Raw genomic sequence first — 9,992 nt, 5'->3', positions numbered from 1 at the left:
CACAAGCTAGCGGAGGGTAGTTTCAGGCTAGACATTAGGAAGCACTATTTCACTGTCAGGGCGGCTAGGACCTGGAACCAACTTCCAAAAGCAGTGGTGCTGGCTCCTACCCTGGGGGTCTTTAAACGGAGGCTGGACGAACACCTGGCCGGGGTCTTTTGACCTCAGTACTCTTTCCTGCCACAGCATTGGTCGCATTAGATGATCTCCTCAGGTCCCTTCCCACCCTACAAACTATGAAACTATGAGAAGTATGAATGTGTTCAGTCTCATCGGTAATGGGATAAAATAGATCTAAAAACAGCGTGGGGATAGCCTAAATATTCTAAAAAGAAAAGTGTTAGCAGCTATTAAAGGTTTTGCTATTATTGAGTAATTAATAAAGTTAACCAAAACAATTAAATAAAAACTATTCCTAAAGTCTGGCAGAAAAAGAGTTAAAACACAGCAAGATACCAGCATGTTTTCTTTAAATAAGACTGTGCAGGCCGGGAGTGGTCCGAGGCCCTCAGGGGTGCGTGGCGGGCTGTGGCCAGCAGCCCGGACACGCCGGGTTGGGGAATGCAGGCGGCACGCTAGAATTAGGCACGGACGCTTAGCGGTTGATTAAAGATTATTTTACTTACACCGTAGATGGTCGCGGTGCAGGCAGGAAAACTTGCTTGGGTTGCGGTTACAGACAGAAAAGAAGAGAGGCGGACAAGAGTTCCTTCCAGGCGAACCTCTAGCCCAATCCAGTTGAAGGCTCTAAACACGCGAGCTCATTGCGTCAACCGAAGAAAACAACTCGAAGCAGAGAGCTCTGGATACACTCACATGAAGTTTGCTAGGCTCCGTGGAACTTGCGCGCAGGGAAGGGGTTCGTCGAGGGATCGTTCAGCGACGGGGAGAGGCCAGAGGTTGATCAGACCCCTATAGCCTTCTTAAGGTACACGCTGGGTTCGATAGGCTCCGCAGCGCTTAGAGATCTTCACGAGATGTGAAGTTCTCCTCCTCCAGATGGTTGTGGAGTCCTCCCTTGCGGGGTTCTCCTCGGAGTTCTCCAACTTGGGCGGAAACCGCTCAAGCCTCTTATACGGCTAGCAAGCCAATCACTAGCCGCCATGTGGGAATAATTTAGAACTGGCCAATAGTGGGACACAAATTTGCATGCGGGTGGCGGGAACTCCTTTGCACCGTGCATTTCTCTTTGCAACTAAGAAATGCACCCTGCAAAGAAAGCTCCAAGTGGCGGGAAATAATTTAGCAGTGCGCACACACAAAATCACACTCTTGGGTTGTGACAAAGACATTAAGCTTCCTCCTCATAAGAGTAGTGTAAAAATCACTATGGGATAAAATAAAATTATAATTCATTATAGATAATTTAAGTAAAAAAAAAGTTTAGTATAGACAACTCTTTAATTTCTGTCCATTTTAAGAACAAACAAGAACCTAGAAACTAACAATGAACTTCAAAACTTTGAATGAAGTAATAACTGTTATAGCTCCTGATATAGCAAATTACCGTAAAATTCCAGCAGCTAGAGCAGAAGGAATAAAATTATATTTAATATTAAATTTGACTCATATAGATTTTTCTGGTTATTTTCGTGGCACAAAAGTGCTAGTGCCATTTTAAATTTATATTAAAAAAACCCACAACACTATCATTTTATCCTAATTGAATATGTTAATGTGTATGTGTGTATATATATATATATATATATATATACAGTTATATATATAGTTATATATACACACACAAGGGAGAAGAGAATGACGTCATATATCTTGAATTCAAAAGAGCTTTCGATCTGGTATCCCATGACGGTCTAATAGGAAAACTGGCCAATTGCTGCCTCGGCTAGCTGGGGAATTGGCTCCGTGGTCGGACGCAGAGAGTGGTAGTTGATGGAAGTCAATCACTGTGGTGCACTGTGACCAGTGGGGTCCCCCAGGCTCCGTCCTTGGACCTATCCTTTTCAACATCTTCATTAATGATGTGGACATTGATGTCAGGAGCGGACTGGCCAAGTTCACTGATGACATCAAACTTTGGGGGAAAGCGTTCACACCCAAGGACAGGATGGTGATCCAGGCCGAACTTGACAGGCTCAGAAAATGGGCGGACAAAAACCTGATGGCAAGGTACTCCACCTGGGGAAGAAAAATTCGCAGCATGCTTATAGGCTTGGCAGTGCTACACTTGCTAGCACCATGGCCGAAAAGGACTTGGAGGTCATGACTGACCACAAGACGAATATGAGCCATCAATGGAATGTTGCAGCCGGCAAAGCGAGCAACACTCTGGCTTGCATCCATAGATGCTTCTCTAGCAAATCCCAGGATGTCATCTGTATTCGGCCTTGCTGAGGCCGCAGCTGGAGTACTGTATCCAATTCTGGGCTCCACAATTTTAAAAGGAAGTGGACAAGCTTGAGAGACTCCAGAGGAGAGCCACACGCATGATCAGGGGGCAGGACAACAGGCCTTATGAAGCGAGGCTGAGAGCTATGGGACTTTTCAGCCTGGAAAAGCGCAGGCTCAGGAGGGACCTGGTGGCTGCCTATAAGTATATAAGGGGTGCACATCAGGATCTGGGGGAATGCCTGTTCACCAGAGCGCCCCATGGGATGACAAGGTCAAATGGTCACAAACTTCCCCAAGACCGTTTGAGGCTGAACATAAGGAAGAACTTCTTTACAGTCCGAGCCCCCAAGACCTGGAACAGACTGCCACTAGAGGTGGTGCAAGCACCTACTCTGGAGTCCTTGAAGAGCCAAATGGATAGCTATCTTGCTGGGATCCTATGAGCCCAGCTGACTTCCTGCCCCTGGGGTAGGGGACTGGACCCTGTGGCAGAAATGCCACCATCTGTGCCCCTCTCCAGAGATCTGTCTCTGCCAGCGTGAGCAGAGAGGCTGGTGTTGAATTCCTCAGGGTGGGGATTTCCCTCCCTTGTCTACATGAGTGTGGGGGGGCGGTGGAACTGGTCCCCGTGCGTCGCCGCGGCAGCGCTCGTATCATCGCGCCGCTGCGGGTTCCAGGCAGTTGCAGGCGGAGGCTGGAGCGGTGCTGCCGGGTGCCCGGTGTCTGCAGGGACACGGGCAAGGCGGGTGCGCAGAGCCCAGAGGGAGGACACGGAGCCACTGCACTCACCCATCACAGGCACCTGGAGATTTAGTTTCGCCTCCATTTTAAAGACACACAGAATTGAAGCACAATCTCGGGTCAATTCCCCGGCTGAGCATTCATCTCCTAGGTGAAATCACTGTCCATGGGCGGGAGTAGTTTATGCGGGTTCTTACAATTTTGAAGTCCTGTCTTGTTTCTGATCCCAAGTCACAGATGCCAGCTGAAGAGCGACAGGGTAACCGGTCGGAGGGAGGATTTTGCTCTGTGATCTCTCACCGAGGAGTGAGCAGGTAAGGATCGGGTCCATAGGCAAAGCTGCCAGAGGCAGAGCTGGGGGGGAGCGAGGATCTTTTCTGATTTCAGGCTTGTGGGCTGTATTTGGAAAAAAGTGAAGAATGAAGGCAGAGCTGACAGGACCCTTGCTTTGGAGAGAGGGGCTGGCAAACGTCCCCTGCCAGCTGTGTGTGAGGGAGCAGGAGCTGGGCATGCTCTGGAGGCCCCCCCTGCCCAGGTGGCGATATGAAATGTTTGCTCTCTAACTTGTATTGTTTTATCTTCGATTCAGCCGGCTTTTCCAGCTCAGGTGTTGCACAGCTTCGAAACGTGTCCTGGCCAGGGGTCACTTACCGTGCCAGGATGGCTGAAGTGTGGTGCACAGCCAGTGCGGACTAAAACACTGGGCACAATCCAATTAGAGCCACCTTCATTGACAGTGAAGAGCAGGGGACTTGGTCTCCCCTGGGTAATAGCAGTCATGAAGACGAGCTCCAGGGAGAAGCCAAAAACAGTTGTGAGGTGCAAGAAGCGGAGTGAGGAGGGTGGCAGGAGTTTCTCTTGCATGTCAGGAAAGGGCCCACAAGGGAAGGTCTGGGAGGAAGAGGAGAGTTGCCATATTGTTCCAGGGGAAGGGGCAAGAGGATGGCTTCCAACACGGTGGCATAGTCCTTTTCAGGGGTAGGCGTCAGCCCCATCTGACGGCGGTGACTGCGGGTCCAGGCAGCGTGGTGTGACATTCATCGGAGGCGAGGAGGGAGGCCTCAGTGCTGGAGCCGAAGGGAGGAGTGCGAGGCATCCGGAGGGCCAGCAAACATCTGCCCAGCAGCACTCCATCCCGCACAGCAGGTGAAGGGCCTGCAGCATGCTGCGGGGGCTTCCCATGCCTGTGCAGGGACCTGCAGAAAGGGGCAGGAAATGCAGCGCCCTGCAATGTGGTGACCCCCGCCCTGGTGCTCTTTAACACCACCTCCAGGGGGTTGAAAACATGCCCAGTTGCTGCAGCTCCCCAGCCCTCCCAGGTCAGCCAGTGTTGCCCAGGCTGAATTTGCAGGAAGGCCAAAAATGTGGCAGTGCTGGGCACCAGGAGGTGCCAGGGAAGGGGCCCCTGTCCTCCTTGGTTTGGCACTGCCAAATCCTAGCTGCAAGATCCATCCCAGGGGCTGCCTGGGCTCTCAGGGGCTTCAGCCCATGGCCACTCAAGAGGTGAGAGCAGGGAGCTGGGTGTCCAAGCCAGCTGCAGGTCTTTGAGCCTGAGCCCAAGGCTCTCCCCACCTGCCAACCTGAGCACCAGGGATGCTGGAGGCATGGGTGAAAGCCAGGGTCCATGTGCCTGTCACCCGGGTGAGCGGGGCAGTGGGGAGACGGGTCTGGAGGGGGTGCCCTGAACCCCAGGTCATGACTGCTCCTGTTGGGTGGCAGGATGGACAGGCTGCGGTGGATGCTAAGGCGGAGATCGGCCAAGGTGGTCAGCGTGGGAGCAGAGAGCAGCAGGGGACCTGGGCAGGAGGATTTGGGCCCCGCCTGCCATGACAAGGAGGGGCCCATCAAGGCAAGGAGGTGGCTGTGCCCCATCTGCTGCCGAAGAAAACTGGCAGCTCCTGACAGCAGGAGAAAGGAGGAAAGGACACCCACCACTTCCCGGACCAGATGGAGGTGGCCCTGGGTACGCCTGAGCAAGCAGGAGCCGGCACCAGAACAGCGCCAGGCAGAAGAGCTGCGCAGCTCCCCTCCCGTGCCATCAAGGGGCCTGGAGCCCGACCCTGCAGCCCCACAGCAGGAGGCAGCCCCCTGCACAGCCTGGGACGAGGGCCCGTCCTCCCTGGGGCAGGAGCTGAGTGAGTCGAGCACCAGCCCCAGCCTGAGCTGCGGCTCCTCCTGGGACGACTCGCACAGCAACCTGGAGTCTGGGACCACCAGCCCCAGCCACGGCTCCTCCTTGGGGGACTCCAACAGCTCCCCGGAGTCCCGAAACACCAGCCCGAGCCCCAGCTCCTCCTCGGGGGACTCCGATAGCTCCCTGGAGTCCCAAAACACCAGCTCCAGCAGCAGCTCCTCCTCGGAGGACGCTCACAGCTCCCTGGACTCCGGGACCACCCCGGCCCCTGGCGCCAGCCGCACAGGTGAGGGGGCCACTGGGGTCCAGGAGGTCTCAGGGCCAGTCACTCTGTGAGGCCAAGCAGACCCTCCAAAAGTTGCTCAGGGGGATTCCGGTGAAGGCAAGGGGGTTGAGCCATAAGACCCTCCTTGTCCATGTGTCATGTGGTCTCGGTGAGGATGGGCTGCAGGAGGAGCCAGGGTCACTTGAGATGGGGACAGGCACCTCCTGGGGGGGCAGCGACAGTTCGGCCTCCTCTCAGGCACGGGGCGGGAGGCTGCAGGGGGGGAGGAGGGTGCTGGAGAGGTACCACGTGAGACTCCTGCTGACAGGGCTCTTGTGCTGGCGAGAGCAGCATGGCACCATCTTTGCCGCCTCGCCCCACCTCCCTCCTCTCAGGGGTCCTGGACTCACCCTCTCCCCTTTCCTCCCGGCTGCAGTGATTCCCAGACTGGCCACTGAGGAGGACGAAGACGAGGACGAGGAGGAGGAAGATGAAGATGGGAGGCCACTGGAGGAAGCTGCCCTCCTCCTCGTGACAAAACACCTCAAGGAACCAGGGAAGGTATGAAACTTCCCCAATGGGGCCAGCCCCCCGTCAGTCCTGCATTCCCACATCCAGCCTGTGGGGAGATGCCGTCCCTGGGAACCTGAAGCCCGCAAGGGGAGACACTCAGGCCATGAGCTCTGCTGGAGTTGGGTGTGCTTGTGAAGGCCCAGCTGGGTCCCCTCCCTGCACACACACGGCACCTGCACCCCACCCCGCCAGCCCAGGACCAGGTGCATGTCAGCACAGTACGGTTCCCGGGAGGCCTGATTCCCGCACAGGGTTGAGGAGAAGCAGGAGGCCCCTGGCTAAGAGCCTGTCTTTGCCTCGGTCCCGCTCCCGTTAGACGCTGGACGGGAAGGATGGGCAGCACTTCCTGCTAGCAATCCTCACCCTGAGCGCAGTCGCAGAGCAGAGCACAGAGGTGGCCATGGAGCTGGAAGGCCTGAAAGTGTCCATGGTAGAGAAGATCGTGGTGCGTAGCATGCAGCACAGGATGGTGTGGAGAGAGGGAAGGAGCGGAGAAACGGTCTTGTTGGCCAGGAAGGAAGGGAGAGGTGGGGATGATTCAGAGAGAGGGCCAGGCATACCGGACCATTGGTCCAGGGCAGCATATGAGGGAGATTGTGTTAGAGGCCGGGGACAGTCCTGCATTTGGAGGGCAGAGGAGGGCGAGAACAGGGAACAGGTGAATGGTTTAACAGGCACGTTTGCAAGGCCGTGGGATGGAGAGGACCAGCTCGGTTGCTTGGGTTGGTGGAGGATCCTGCTGCCTGCATCTGGAGCACTGGCCCATTTCCCGTGTGGGACGTAGCTGTGTCCTGTGGGACCCTAAGCTCACCCCCGTCTGGGTCTCCCAGGACATGATGGAAAACATCTCTGTGGAGGCCGACCGAAGGAACATCCTCGCGTACAGCATTGACGCCATCCGTAGCCTCAGGTACTGGGAACTCTGCCCGAGTCTCCTAGCTCTGCCATGGGCCAGGGGCAATCCTGCTGGTCAGGCCAAGGTACCCTGACTGTTTCTTGGCCAAGCCAGTGCTACCCCCAGCCCGCATAGCTCAGTCTGCTCATCTCTCCTTACAGCGAGCTGAAGTTGAGCCTGGAGCCAGGCCTGGAGTCGCGCCTCATGCGGGCTGCGATCGAGAAGAGCTTCCTGGCCATAGGGCATGAGAGCCATCGCAACCAGGTAGGGCCCCCTGCCACTGGCCTGGCCCACAAGCCACCCCCTGGCCGGTGGGGCCCCAGGCTGCGTGGCACTGATCCTGGGCTCTCCCTCCCCTTCCAGGTCATGCAGAGGCTGTAAGTCGAGTACTTGCAGGGCCTGCTGTGCCACTTTTTGTTCAGCGCCCCCAGCCTGGGCAAATTATACTCCATTTGGGAGTGGGAGGTGGGCATGATGCAGGGGGGCTGGGCTCGGGGAGGGACAGGCTCCAGCCCCATGGACTTCAGCAAGCCTCTCTCCAAGTGTAAGGCAGATGGCCAAGCCTGATTCAAAGCCTTCGCCCTGAGGAGGAGGGCATGGGCAAGGCTGCTGGGTATAGCAGGGGCATCTTCCCATATATCTGAACATGTTCCTCCCACAGCACTTTACATTTTGGATGGAGACACTGGATACCCAGTCCTGAGCACTGGGCATGAAGATCGTCACCGGGGTGCTTGCCTTTGCTGTGCAGCTCCTCCCTCAGTTTGAGGTCAGTGAGCCCCTACCCCCAGCGTCCTGGTCCCCTGCCATTGTCAGGGTCCTCCTGGGAGAGTCAGGTCAGAGGTGGGAACTGAGCTTCAGACCAGGCCCCCTGGTTTTTTAGGGATCTCCTTTCTGTGGCCTGCTCGAGACATGGTCAGCCTTGGTCCTGGGGCCTTTGCTACCCTGCAGCAGCAGGCACAGGGAATCATCCTGGGGCCCTGAGCAAGATGCAGGGCTTGAGGTTGCCATGGGAAGAAAGGGATGTCCAGCTCTGGCACTAGGATCTCTGCTTCCCTGCCCTCCTGCTGGGTAATGGGGGGACGTGGAGAGAGACAGCCGGGCCTTGGGTATCTGGTGTGAGGGAAGGTAGGACACTCATGGACTCTCTGCTCCTCTCCTCCTGCTTAGGGCTCCCCAGAGTTGCCTGAGGTGGGGGACATGGCAGCCTGCCTGGGTCTCTCCATCACCGCCCCAGTGGAGAGCATCAGCTGTTACGCCAGGGGGAGCGTGTATTGGCTGGCACAAATCCTCCTACATCAGAGGGGTAAGGACATCCAGCCAGAGCGCAGGACCTGAATGCAAACAATGGCTCCCAGAAGCCTGGGAGGAAGGAAGATTTCTGGGACCAGGGAGCCCATCCCAAAGCCCTCCCCAACCCAGACTGGGCCCAGGATGGCAGGACCCAATTGGCTCCTGCAGAACGATGCCCTCCCGACTGCCAGAAGCACAGCCAGAGCCATGCTGAGCAGAATATGCACACCAAAGCTAGGATGGCAGCTGAGAGCCATGTGTCTCCACTTGTCATAGGCCAAGACATGCGAGGGGCAGAGGAGCTGCAGTGCAAGCGCCAGGCGGAGCAGAGCCAGGTCCAGAACTACAGGGACCTGGCGAGAGTCGGAGAGGTGAGGATGCAATGCCCAGCCCTTGCAAAGCTGAAGACATGTGGAGAAAGGCCTCCCGCTTCTCTCCAGCTCACATGGCTCTTCCTGCTGTGGGTTCGAGGCTTGCAAGTCTCCAGGGCAAGGTGGTCCCAGGCCCCAGAAGTGGAGCCTGTCTGTGGGAAGCGCCAAGCCTTGCGTCCTCTCATGTCAGGGGTTGAGCAAGATCTTGTTGGAGGAGCAAAAAAGATCTTTCCTTCAGAGAGTCCTTGCAGCAGTTCATGGTGTCCAGATGCACGTCAGCCAAGGTGGCCTGGTCTTCCTCTACTCCATCCTGGGGGAAGCCGGCCGCTTGATCGGGCACAAGGTGAGCAGCCACATTGGGGAGTGAGGGGGACGGGAGAGTGAGCTCAGGGCCCCTCTGTGCCACCTCAAGTCACTACATCCCATCACCAGGGGTGAGGGGAGGGGGCACTGTCACTGTCCTACCACTGCAAAGACAGGAAGCAGGTGCCAAACAGTGCTCAGGAGGTACAAGAAAGAGGGCCGCATCCCCACTGCCAGGAGAGGAAGGAAGCCTGCTGATTGTACCCAGCTGAGCACAGGGAAACATTCCTCCTAGGCCCAACTGTGCCCACGGCTCTGCCCCTCCACCTTGAGCAGATCGTGGGGACTGAGCTGCTTCCCCTATCCGGTGTATGTTGAAGAGGTGCCAAAGACATGTGTGGGGAGTGGGATGGGAGCTCCGGCTGCCACGGGCTGGGAGCTGGGACTCACTAGGGAGTCAGAGAAGAGCCTGTCTTGGAGGTTGGGGCAATACGTCACATAGGGGCTTGAAAGGCCTGGGTGGCAGCGTCCCCTCTGAAGTGTGCGGTGTGGCGGGCCAGTAGGGGGCGCTCTTGCATTGAGCCACCCACCTCCCTGTGCCCGACCACCCTCCAGGCTCCGAGTGCCTCCCTTAGGGTGCCTCCCGTCCAGCCGACCCCTTCCCTGGAGCACACCCGCTAGCCTGGGGTTCCCGCTGCCACCATCCAAGGCTCTGGACTCCCTTCTGGCTCTGCGCACCTTGGAAAACACAGGCCTGATCATCCAATGGGTACTAGACCCAATACCAGCACTTGGGGCACTTCCCCAAGTCAGGGGCTTATTAGGAAAGTCTCCCTTAGTCCACAGACCTAAGGGGCCTCCTCGGCATAATTTAGACCCACCCCTCAATAAGTTTCCCACACTGATCACAAAGGAGAACTTTATTGATTACAGGGGGTAGGGTGGAAACAGGGTAAAAGGTAGAGCAGTATCATAGAAATATAACAGGAATATCAAAGGAACCCCATAGAGCAACCCAGGGTGGCTGAGGTAGCCGTTTCAACACGCATCTGAGTTACTGAAGCT

At 56.5% G+C, this 9,992-nt stretch overlaps 1 pseudogene; it reads left to right on the top strand.

Moving 5' to 3' along the window:
• The first annotated feature begins 4,813 nt into the window (after nucleotides 1-4,813).
• LOC112548811 overlaps nucleotides 4,814-9,992 on the top strand; it is a 7,041-nt pseudogene continuing 1,862 nt past the window's right edge.

The sequence above is a fragment of the Alligator sinensis genome, unplaced genomic scaffold, assembly GCF_000455745.1.
Source record: "Alligator sinensis unplaced genomic scaffold, ASM45574v1 scaffold1359_1, whole genome shotgun sequence".
In the NCBI taxonomy this organism is placed as follows: Eukaryota; Metazoa; Chordata; order Crocodylia; family Alligatoridae; genus Alligator; species Alligator sinensis.
This window is presented reverse-complemented; position numbering and strand designations above follow the sequence as displayed.